Below are 12,281 nucleotides of genomic sequence, written 5' to 3' on the forward strand. Positions count from 1 at the left end.
AATATGCCAAAGAATGACTAAACACAAATCTAGAAAAAACTGACTTGGCGGGAGGACAGAACCATAAGCATACCATGAAGTTTGGTACAGAACACTGGACATGTATATTTTGGTGTTCCATTTTATTTTTCTCTCTGACTCTTCATTTAGTCTCTGTCCACTTTAAGCATAATTGCAGCAGATACATAAGAATTATAATTGTTTGTGCAATGGACTTTCATTTGTCATTGCGTGAGATTGGCTTGTTGTACCTAGGTGTAACCTTTTTTATCACAAGTTATCAGTGTTATAACCAAATTGTTTCCTTCTGCTATACTTCTATATAAACAACTACAATTTTAAACTGAAATAGATGCCATAAATAAAAGAAAAGTGATTGAGGCGTCCAGAGCTCAGGGTTGGCAGAACTGTCTACTAAAGGTAGTATGACGGCCTCCTTGCCTAGTCGGTAGTGACCGGGCCTTCGAAGCAGGTCCCGGGTTCGAATCCCGGTAAGGGCATTTCTTTATGTGTTTATCACAAATATTTGTTCCTGATTTATGGATGTTATCTATACTCTGTATCTTTAGGTATTTCAATAAAAGTAAACAAACAATTTAAGGATAATTCAAGGATAGAGAGGAATGGAGAAGGTTGGAGGAGGCCTTTTGCCAATAATTGGCACACAGACAGGGAAAAAAAAATACGCAAGAACTGTAGAAAAAATGAAATTTACTGTCTGAAATAAAGGATTATTACATATTACATTAAACAAACAATTTGTACATTTTCGGGTAGTTATTAACATTTATTGGTTAACTAACCAAATACAAAACCGCTTGGATCAGTCACTGAATGGCCTGACTTTAACCTACATTATTTATGATCATGTAATGTTTTCCTCTACCCTCACCTGGCTTAGGGAGAGGGTAGATTTTGTTTACTTACTTTTATTTAAATACCTTAAATACAGACTATATTTTACTTATATGTATATCATCGCCCTAGTACCCATAGTGCAAGCTTTGCTTAGTTTCGGGCTTGGTTGATCTGTGAAACATTGTCCCCCCCAAATACCTATTTAAGTCGGTCCAAGTTGACTGCACTGAGTTTTATTTATTTATTTTATTAAAAACAAGTTAAAAAGCATAACAGTAAAAATACCAAACCAGTACTAACTTACAGAGAAAAGAAAAAGAAAAAGAAAACAATGGGGTTGGCAACTGTCAAAGGTTTGCCTAGATGGCCCCATCATAGCTCGCCCCTTTTTCTATGAGATTTGGCTTAAAGAGCTGGCATCCAGGGTATTAAAAAAACTAAAATTTGACACAATTCTAGGGATTGACGGGGCAAGCTATGATGGCGCCATCTGCTAAAAACTTCCACCGGCCAACCCCATTAGGCTTTATTTTTCTTCTGGCTTACTCCCTGCAATTTTGCACAGGGTGAATTTGCCAATGTCGGTGTTGACTTTCACACGTGAGGAGAATGTTCGGTATAATAATTTTGTATTTTTGGGAGGATGTAGTTGGGAACAATTAGACTTTGACGTGACAACGTGTATTTTATATAAATACAATTGACGTTTGTGATGATGATGACATTGGCGACATTTCCGCACTTGCAATATCGGATCGGATGGTTTCCAATTCCGGAATTCCGGAACTGGTTCCAAATTAGAATTCATCATGTTTTTTTCCATTATTTAGTAAAAAACAACAAAAAAATTACTTTATGTTGTATACTTTATGTTTATTAAAGCAAGTATTTATTTTTATAGAGGAATTCAATTTAATTTGAAGTATGTTTCATCCAAAATTTTCAAGAAATTGAGTTGTGCCGTCTTTTAACCTCATATTTTAACACCTTATTAATTACTATGGTCTCTTTTATTCACTTATATGATACGGCGTATTTATTTGGGGCAGCTGAGGTTGCTATTTGCAAAGTCTCTGCAAAATCGCCCGCCTGTAAACTATCTCAGAGTACGTAACTCCCCTTTATCCCGAATCGGGTAAAGGGGGTAAAGGTAACGACTTCTACCCGCGTCAACTGTCAAAATGAAACGTGTTCCGTTTCATAGTTACATTTTAACATGTCATTACATGTCGTTTTAAATTTAAGTTGGGATACCTATCGTTGACATGTGAATAGGGAATATTACGCGAAACTATGCGTAGGGGGCGCCACTACCACAATCCATCACAATCTGGGGGTCTACCGCGAAACAAGAAAATCGAAATTTCGTTGTCTAACCTCTCTACCACTCTTGCATATTCGAGCGATAAAGAGGCAGATAACTAAATTTCGATTTTCGCGTTTCCCGGTAGGCCCTTATAACAAACCGCCTTGATTCATCAATGTCATATTTTATTGTCTGTGAAAACTTGTCAAAAACAGTTTAAGGCACAGTATGTATAAGTAACTCTATGGTTTACTACAGGCGCTAGTGCTGCACTCTGGCGGCAGAACATTGCAGTAATACCCCCCTATTGCGGGCTGGTAACACGAGTTAAATTAAGTTTTTGTCAAAAATGTTTTTGTCAGCTAAACGGGAATGAAATGTCGCCCGCGGTACTTTCGCACCGCTACGACCTTAACAACTTCAAGAAGAAAGCGTACTCCCATGTTAAATTCCGATAACGCATTTGTAACCCCTTTGATATTGAACATTTCTGGGGTCCATGGGCGACGAATATTGCTTACCATCAGGCGATTCGTCTGTTCGATTGCCTCCTATATTGTAAAAACTAGTATTAATAATAGGTGATCTTTTAAACAGACTTGTACTTTTCAGTGCCATCATTAAGGTAGTACCTAATTTTATTATTTAACTTCTCCATTAGGTACCAGTAATTCTGTCCAGCACGTAGGCACCTAACGTCTAACTTTAATAATAGATTTCAGTGAAAACGCATCCACCTGGGATTCGAACCCGACGCATTAGCGCGGTATCTGCTTACATTGCATTAAGCAACGCTGTTCAGAATGCTCGCCGAGCGCATTTCCAACAACTATAAAGGCGTCTACACACATGCCGGGCTAGCACATGATAGTCGCGTCAGTATGTCGCCGCGAGATAGACTACCCGTCCCTCTTTAATTAATACTGTTAAAAAAAGACGGGTTGTCTATTTATGTCTATCTCGCGGCGACATACTATCGCGCCAATCATGTGCTAGGTCTTCAGGGCCTATACGGTCGTAAGTATTAATTTATGACCCATTTCGTACCTTGTCACAGTGACAATCAATATGAAAGTCGCTAGAGACTCATACTATTGTCACTGTGACGAGGTACAAAATGGGTCATAAATTAAAACTTTACACTGTATATCGAAAAACGTCAATCGAAAAGTAAAAATGGATCGGGATGACAGATGTATTCGCGTATATCATCATTTCTTAGGCTATACGCACAGATAGGCGGCTGGGCAGGGCACACCGGCTGCGTGCGCTAAAATGTCGGAGCCGCACACGCACACGTCACGCAAGCAGTGTGCCGTCTCTCATAAAGATCTGTATACTACAACGTGCACGTCTACGCACACGCATCCGGTGTGCACAGGCCTTTAGGGCTCTTAAGTACCTTCATCCTTATATAGCATTAAAGCAATGTTTCTCAGAATGCTTACCTTAGAGAGGCAACAACGGCGCCGCAACAGTTATGCAGCTGCAGCTGATATCCGAATGTCACCTTTATACTCATACTCATACTCATACTCATTTATTCATAATATTCTTAAAATATTACATGTCAACATCAGAAAATAAAATACACATTATTATCACATTATTGAGAATAATAAAAAATGTATGTCTAGAATTAAAATTACAATAATCATTATGTTCATTAGATTAAAAATACAATTGAAATAGTATGACAAGATTAAAATAGGTAACATGTCATGTTAGTAGATAGGTACATATTAGTTATAGTTAGGTAATAATTAATTAGTTATTGCATTTTTCAATTTCAAATAATTGCATTACAGTATAAAAGGTTCTATCAATAAGCCATTTTTTAAGTTTGTTAATAAACATATTAGTACTATCTAACATTTTGATGTCATTGGGCAGTGCATTATAAATCTTCGGACCTAAGACATGCATGGTCTTTGAAGACTTGCTTAGTCTGTGGGGTGGTGGAAGCAGTCGTTCCTTGCTACCTAAACGGGTGCGTGTGAGTTTGTTGGTAACAAAAGTGTGTTTGTGTGTGTGTACGTGTTTAGCTATGTTGAATATGAATTGAGAGGGTAATGTGAGTATCTTCATGTCTGCAAATAGATGTTTTGCTGACGTACCTGGTGAGGCTCTGGCTATGATTCTTAGGGCACGTTTCTGAAGTACAAAAACTCGATGCCACTCTGCCGCTGTGCCCCATAGTTCCAGGCCGTAGCACATTATAGAATGGAAGAGTGAGAAGTAGGTTGATCGTAGTTCTTTATAAGGCAGTACGTGAGCAAGCTTACCTAAAGCAAAGCATGCACCGGAAAGCTTCTTACAAAGGGTGTCTATGTGTTGGTCCCATTTGAGGGCGGAGTCCAAAGTTAGCCCCAGAAATTTTGCGTGTTGAATTTGTTCTATGGGAGTGTGGTCAATGTGAATTGATAGAGGCCTAGGAGGTCTACCACCTAAGTTGATGTGCATTACTTGTGTTTTCACAAGGTTAAGGACTAGGCCATTGAGGATGAACCAGTTTTGCATTCGATTGATGTCCTGTTTTACGAGTTCCTCTAGGTTTTGTATGGAGGGTGCTGTCAAAATGTCACAGGAGTCATCAGCGAATAGGTACATGTCACCTTGGACGTATAATAGGGGGTATTACTGCAATGTACTGCCGCCAGAGTGCAGCATAAGCTAGCTAGTAATCCATGGAGTAACTTATACATACTGTGCCTTAAACTGTTTTTTGACAAGTTTTCACAGACAATAAAATATTTAAATATGTCATTGATGCATCGAGGCGGTTTGTTAACAAGGGACTACCGGGAAACGCGAAAATCGAAATTTAGCTATCTGCTTCTTGATCGCTCGAATGTGCAAGAGTGATAGAGAGGTTAGATAACGAAATTACGATTTTCTTGTTTCGCGGTAAACCCCCAGATCGTGGTAGTGGCGCCCCCTACGCAGAGTTTTGCGTAATATTCCCTAATTTGACCGAGTGAAGCTTCAGCTAGCATTTTTGCACAAGCTGAAACGGGGACGCTTCCCACTCGCTCGGTCATTAATTGTGTTTTAAAAATACACAATCTCCTTTTAGTTGAAAAGACAACATTATATAAATTGAATCTATATAAGCCATTAAACATCAGTTTCGTACGGGACCCCTAATTACAATAATTACGGACCCAAATTACCGGATCGATTTACATTTAAATCGGATAGGGTCGGATCGGGTTGAATCTGATAAACAATGGATTTACGTAGGGTTTAAGACGATCTGTTTGTGTTAAATAGTTTCGTCACGAACAATCTACCGTTTAACTCAGGCGGTTGGTAAGAAGTTACAGATTGGCCATAATTTTATTGTTTTCCATCGCATTTTCTCGGAAACGTTCGTATTTGTCATGCTACTTCAGTCAACCTCAGTACTTTTTGTACCGAGACTGACTAAAATAGCAAGACACGTTCGTACGTTTCCGTGAAATCAGTTTTTGGATTTTTTCAAAATGGCAGAGCCATAGGTGTTCTACAGCTCATATTAGAGCCACTAGTACGGCGTACGGGTATTTATATCTATACTCTGTATCTTTAGGTATTTAAATAAAAGTAAACAAACAATTGTACATTTTCGGGTAGTTATAACATTTATTGGTTAACCAACCAAATACAAAACCGCCTGGATCTGTCACTGAACGACGTGACTTTAACCAACATTATTTGATCGTGTAATGTTCTCATCTACCCTCAACTTGGCTTAAGGAGCCATTTGAGGGTAGATTTTGTTTACTTTTATTTAAATACCTAAAGATACAGAGTATAGTCTAGATAGATGTACCTAAAGGTCAAAACTATTCCGTTTTAGCACTCCAACGGAATAACCAACACATGTCGGCTACAGTCGACCGCGTAATAGCTGCAATTAGGCTCAATCTCGCTTATTAGTGGCGTAATGGAGTCGAGTGTACTTGCAACTTTAATGGTGAGATGCGGGGGGTTTCGTTAAAATACTATGAAATACGCTTAGTCTAGGTACAAACCTTAGTTATAACCTATTTTATATTTACTGACGTGTTCGGAAAGGCGTCGTCCAGAAATCAACCTAGCCCCAAACTAAGCGAAGCTTGTACTATGGGTGCTAGGCGACGATATATATATGTAGATAAATATATACTTAAATACATAGAAAACACCCATGACTCAGGAACAAATATGGAACCAGGACCATCGGCTTCGCAGGCAGGGTCATTATCCACTAGGCCAGACCGGTCGTCAAAATACGTTTAAATTTGTATTATTTAATGTAATAAATGTTTTATATCATCATATATTAAATAAAGAAACAACAGTGTCAGTATTAAAAAAAAATGAAAACTAAGGTGTTTAATTCGATTGAGACACAAAAAAAATGTCGTAATATACGAGTGTTTTGCGTCGGTGTTCTAATACGCCATTGGGCGCACGCACACGGGCCTATCTACTACAGTTAGATAATCGCAGTTTCGCGACGTTATAAAAACGACGAAATTTTGAAATGTAGGTACATATGATAATAGATATTTACACGAAAAAAGGGAATTTTATCGATAACTATACAGAGTCTATCCCGCTGCGAGATAAGGTCGCGCCAATCATGTACTTGGCCTACAGTAATGCTAGTGTTAAGGCTTGGCCACACACAGAGCGCGACGCAGCGCCGCGTCCGCGCCGCGTGATGCCGACGCGAAGCCTGGTCAAACAGGGCGCGCGCCGATCGCGCCGGCCTCACGCTCTCAACACGCCCTCAGGGCGCGCGTGAACGCGGCGCGGCCGCGCGGGAACGCGGCGCACCGCTCGCTGCCTAACGTCCGATCCTACTGATGTGACCTTGCGCGACGCGGCGGGCCGCCGCGTTCGCTCGGCGCAGCGCTGCGAACGCGCCGCGCGGACGCAAGGGGCCGCGCGGCGCGGGGCGCGACAGAAGCGGGGCGTGATACCGGCGGGACGCAGTCTGTTTGACGTCGGTAACCTGTTAGCATGTGCCGCGGTCGCGCGGCGTGGACGCGGCGCGGACGCGGCGCTGCGTCGCGCTCTGTATGTGGCCAAGCCTTTATTCTGAATCAGAACGTAAAGAATATACGCCGTAAACATTTTATACGCCATTGGGCGCACGCACACGGGCCTATCTATTACAGTTAGATAATCGCAATTTCGCGAGGTAGGGGAAACGTAAAGATGACGAAATTTTGAAATGTATGACATCATCATATCAGCGCTTTAGCATAGGCCTCTCTTCTAGTACGCCACTTATTGTTCCGGTCCTGAGCTAATCTCATCCAGGTACCTTCTACCTTCAGGTACATCTATCTATCTAGCTAGACTATAGTCTGTATCTTTAGGTATTTAAATAAAAGTAAACAAAATCTACCCTCAAATGGCTCCTTAAGCCAGTTGAGGGTAGATGAAAACATTACATGATCAAATAATGTAGGTTAAAGTCAGGTCGTGCAGTGACAGATCTAGGTGGTTTTGTATTTGGTTGGTTAACCAATAAATGTTGAAGCTACCCGAAAATGTACAAATTGTTTGTTTACATTTATTTAAATACCTAAAGATACAGAGTATAGATATGAATACCCGTACTTATGGCTCTATAAGCTGTAGAACAACAATGGCTCCGCCATTTTGAAAAAAAAAAATTATGACTATAGATCATCATCATCTTCCTCGCGTTGTCCCGGCATTTTACCACGGCTCATGGAAGCAGGGTTCGAAATTATCCACATAATTATAGTATGTGATAATTATCCCGATAATTATCCGATAAATATCGGATAATTATACCAGGTATGGATGGTACAGTCGCCATCATATATATCGGAGCGGCCAAGGTGCTCACAAATATCGGAACACGCCTCTATTGTCAGGGCGTTAGAGCGCGTGTTCAGATATTGTGAACACCTTGGCCGCTCCGATATATCTGATGGCGACTGTACTATATTTATTTTCTTTGAATTTTTTGACAGTAAAAAATAATTATTGGGGCGTTAAGGCACAGAATAAATAGTACTACCGTACAGAAAGGAAACTTCCTACAAAACCGAAGTTTGACAGCGGTTCAGGGTCGAATCATGCTGTCCCTTTCTAATATACGGCACTATCCCTTTCGGCTATTTATAGTCTGTATCTTTAGGTACCTATTTAAATAAAAGTATACAAAAAATTCGTAAATTTTCGAGTAGTTATTTAACCGACCAATTACAAAACCTGGATCTGTCACTGACCGATCTGACTTTAACCTACATTATTTGGTCGTGTAATATTTTCTTCTACCCTCAACTGGCGGAGCCATGTGAGGGTAGATTTTGTTTACTTTTATTTAAATACCTAACTAAAGATACATTGTACATGATACCATGATATCAGTCTGAAAATTCAAATTACATCCTGTGTCAACAAGACCAGTGGACTTTGCGGATGATGAGTGAGTACGCGTACCTACCTACAAAAGTGGCTTCTTCTAAACACACAAGTCTCTGCATTTAAGACAAAGTGTTGTAATACTAACGTAAATACATATTTTAGTTGAAATGTTTTTCTTCTTTGATTGTCACTTAAAGTATTAATAAATAGAAAATGATGTAATTATTTTAATTAAAAAAATATATTAAAATTGGCAGTTCCTTTAGTGCGACGTCCGGTTAGTACGACGTAATATCAGCGGTCCCTTGGGCGTCGTTATAACCGGACTCTACTGTACATACAATTGTAGCAAAGTCTGTCATGTTTGTAAGTATTTCTATAGAAAATATTTTATAAAATTGTAATATGTCACCTGTCGCTTGACAATTGTCGCTCGACATATGTCACTGACAATTGTGGCCGTGGTGAAATTGGGACCTGTCGCGCGGCGTGTCCTCCGCTCGGTGACGCGCCGCTGACTTCGACTGGTATTTCATAGAAATACATAAAAAAGCGGTCGTGTCGCCGCGACATGTCGTCTGCAGTCGCGACACGTCGCCTGGTTCCAAATTGTACCTAGGCAACTGCGGATTAGCGAATAACGATTAGCGAGCTTTTCTTTGTGAGTTTTGGAAAAAGATCAGTCGCTGGTTTGAGGCCCGTTGGACATAGTTTGAGACCCAGGACATAGGATAGTTTTTATCAAGCACCATCATTCCACGCAGACGTAGTCGCAGGCAGAAGCTATAGTTCGTTTTTTTTAGCATTAAAAAGAAGGTAAGCGATCTTGACACGTCTTTTAATCGAAAAACGCTTTTTAAAAATCAATAACTATTACATATGAAAGCAGAAGAATATAAATGATCGTATTAGATTCATAATTGTTACATATTTGCCGCGTGACTTATTTTTCAAGAGTGTTTTTCAATTAAAAGACACGTCAAGATTGTTTACCTTTTTTCTAATGCAAAAAAAAACGAACTATAGTAACGATATGTCTGTAACAGTGAACGGCCTAGTTCGTTCTAGAACGTTATAGCCACAGCCACACTAATGTCGGTTAATTTGAACTAAAAGCTATTTAATTAATCGTAACAACTATGAACCCTTTACGGTAACATGAAAGGAGGTGACCTTCAGGCTATTTAAAATAGGCCATTGTTTAATGACCCTAAGTTATCTACATGGTATAATAATATACTCCGCCTGGTACTCCATTCCCGTCTTTTCTAGGTCACCTAACTGACACAAGCCTACGTCATCATGCGACAGCGCTATATGATAATATGCGATAGTGCTTTATATAGCGGCCATGTTATTGTGACGTAGGCCTGTGTCACTCTGGGAATAGAAGACCGTGATTTATTAGACTATGGTTATCTATAACTATAAGAAATGTGGGTGCAGGTAGTTTGCCGAGGTATAGTTTAATCAGTACCGTCTTTGTCATAAGGGCACATGGGGCCCGTGCCCAGGGCCCCCATCCTCAGGGGGGCCCGAAGGACAGACAGTAACAGTATATTTGATTACCCATAATAAATAGAAGATAATAGTAGAAAAATGTTAGTTTGATTCGCTTTCTTTACTTTCCAAAAGGGCCCTAAATTCTTATCTCAAAGTTAAAGATGGCCCTCTGTTTAATAAGGGACCTTTACTTTAAAGCAGGTTAATGAAACTACAAATAGATAAAATATTTTAATGGAATTGTTATTTTAATGAAATTTTCCGATTGGTGACGAAATAGATAGATAGAATACTCTTTACAGTACATATGGTGCTACTTTACCGCCCTAGGGCGGGATTAAGGACAATACGTGCCTATGTTAAAAATTTAAAGGTCCATTTGTACTATAAAACGTTGTATAATACACGTGCGAAAAGGTAATTCGCACTTGTGTCGTAATATACTATTATTGGCACACTTCAGTAAAAGATACAGCTGAAACAAAAACAATCAATTAAAGATAGAGGCAGACAACAGGCGGTCTTATCGCTAAAGAGCGATCTCTTCCAGACAACCTGAATTTTCGTCACAAATTGGAAAATTTTACATTGAACTTCAAAATAGCCTAAAATAAAGTATGTTTGCGTAAAAATGCTCCCCGGACTGGACTGACATTGTATGATAAGAACCGAGAATTCCCGGTAAAAAGAGCATACCCAATTCTTTAAATTATAAATATATTCAATATTTTAAATGGGATTTAATAAAAAAATATCAACCCGCCCTTGTCCTCAAGTATTATGAATTATCTTTAAACTCTAGTCGCCTATGCCTACTCGTATATGCACAGAAATATGAATATAAGCCTATATGCCTATTTCATTCCATTGTATTTTTTATTACATTTGTCAAGACATAATCATGGGTTTGTTTGTGCTGTAGAGCGTAGGGTATTATTTACCCTGCACTCTATTTTTCCGGTATTGTGAGTCACAATTCGTGACGAGTCATTTCCATTTTGTGACGAATTTCCAGGTGTGTGACGACCGTTAAACGCTCTAACTGTAGAAGATTTTCAAATCTAACTAGACATAAGCTCTCGAAAGCCATAATCCCGATATTAGCTCGGAACTCATATCAGCTGTCGTAAAAGCGTACTATGTCTATAAAAAATATCATAACCCGGGCATATAGCTATAAATGCGCCGTTTGTGAAGATTCCCCGCTAAATATGCATGGATTTTGAATTTTTCAGTTTTCAGAGAGATTTTGGTTGGATGTACGGTATGTATATGATTAGAAACGGTGTGAGCTTGGATGTTATAAGCTGTGTCTTAACTTTTAAGCAACTAAGATTTCGAAGGAAATTCTCAATTCGTCGAGGATTTTTTAGGTACGTTCCTTGATTTCTGTAGAGGGGGTTAACGAAAATATCCTGACAAAATTCCGGACTTCACTCAAGTTCTGATATTTCCTGGATGGACATACATACATACATATATTCACGCCTATATCCCGGAGGGGTAAGCAGAGACCACGGATTTTCACCTGCTGCAATCCTGACATACCTCTTTCGCGATAGATGGACATTTCTCCTAAAATCATACACTTTTGGCTAGCTTGTAGTGGACAGTTGAGGTTTTTTTAAAACCCTGACACTTGACATTTCGATAAGTCCCCCCCTCCCAGAATCCTGACAAAGGACCAAAAATACTGACGTCAGGGGAAACCCTGACATATCAGGCTTCTTGGCAACCCTATTCCCATTGAATACGGATCCGCACACCGCTCCCGAATAGCTATCTCGCTCACACCACACGTAAAGGATTAAAATGATATTCAGTATCACAAAAAGGCAAACGTTCCACTTGACATTACCATGCACACCGAAGTTTACCCTCTGCTAAACGCGAGACACGGCAAGCCTAGTGCACTCAAGGGCCCTTCGAATTATACAGGTGAACAACTAGGGTTGTCCTATTACTAAGTAAATATATCGATATATTTGTCGATACCTTTAGTTTTATAAGCACGTTCGTTCAATTTTCTACTGTCATATTGTATGGTTTTGAAGCGATATCCGTTACGTTACAAATGTTAATACCTAAATTTGATTAAGTGAGCTAAGTTTAGTCATGCTTTATTTACACATAACCATAGTGTCACAAAAAGGTAAACCTGTCACTTGACATTTACCGTGTACCTACACACTAAAATCCTTCTGCTAAACGTGAGACACAGCAAAGCCTAGTGCAC

At 39.5% G+C, this 12,281-nt stretch overlaps 1 protein-coding gene across 1 annotated transcript in view; it reads left to right on the forward strand.

Moving 5' to 3' along the window:
* The window catches only part of LOC134803809 (uncharacterized), a 351,011-nt gene that overhangs the window by 2,458 nt on the left and 336,272 nt on the right, over positions 1-12,281 (forward strand). The window lies entirely within an intron of this gene.

This window comes from Cydia splendana, chromosome 27 (assembly GCF_910591565.1).
Source record: "Cydia splendana chromosome 27, ilCydSple1.2, whole genome shotgun sequence".
Lineage (NCBI taxonomy): Eukaryota > Metazoa > Arthropoda > Insecta > Lepidoptera > Tortricidae > Cydia > Cydia splendana.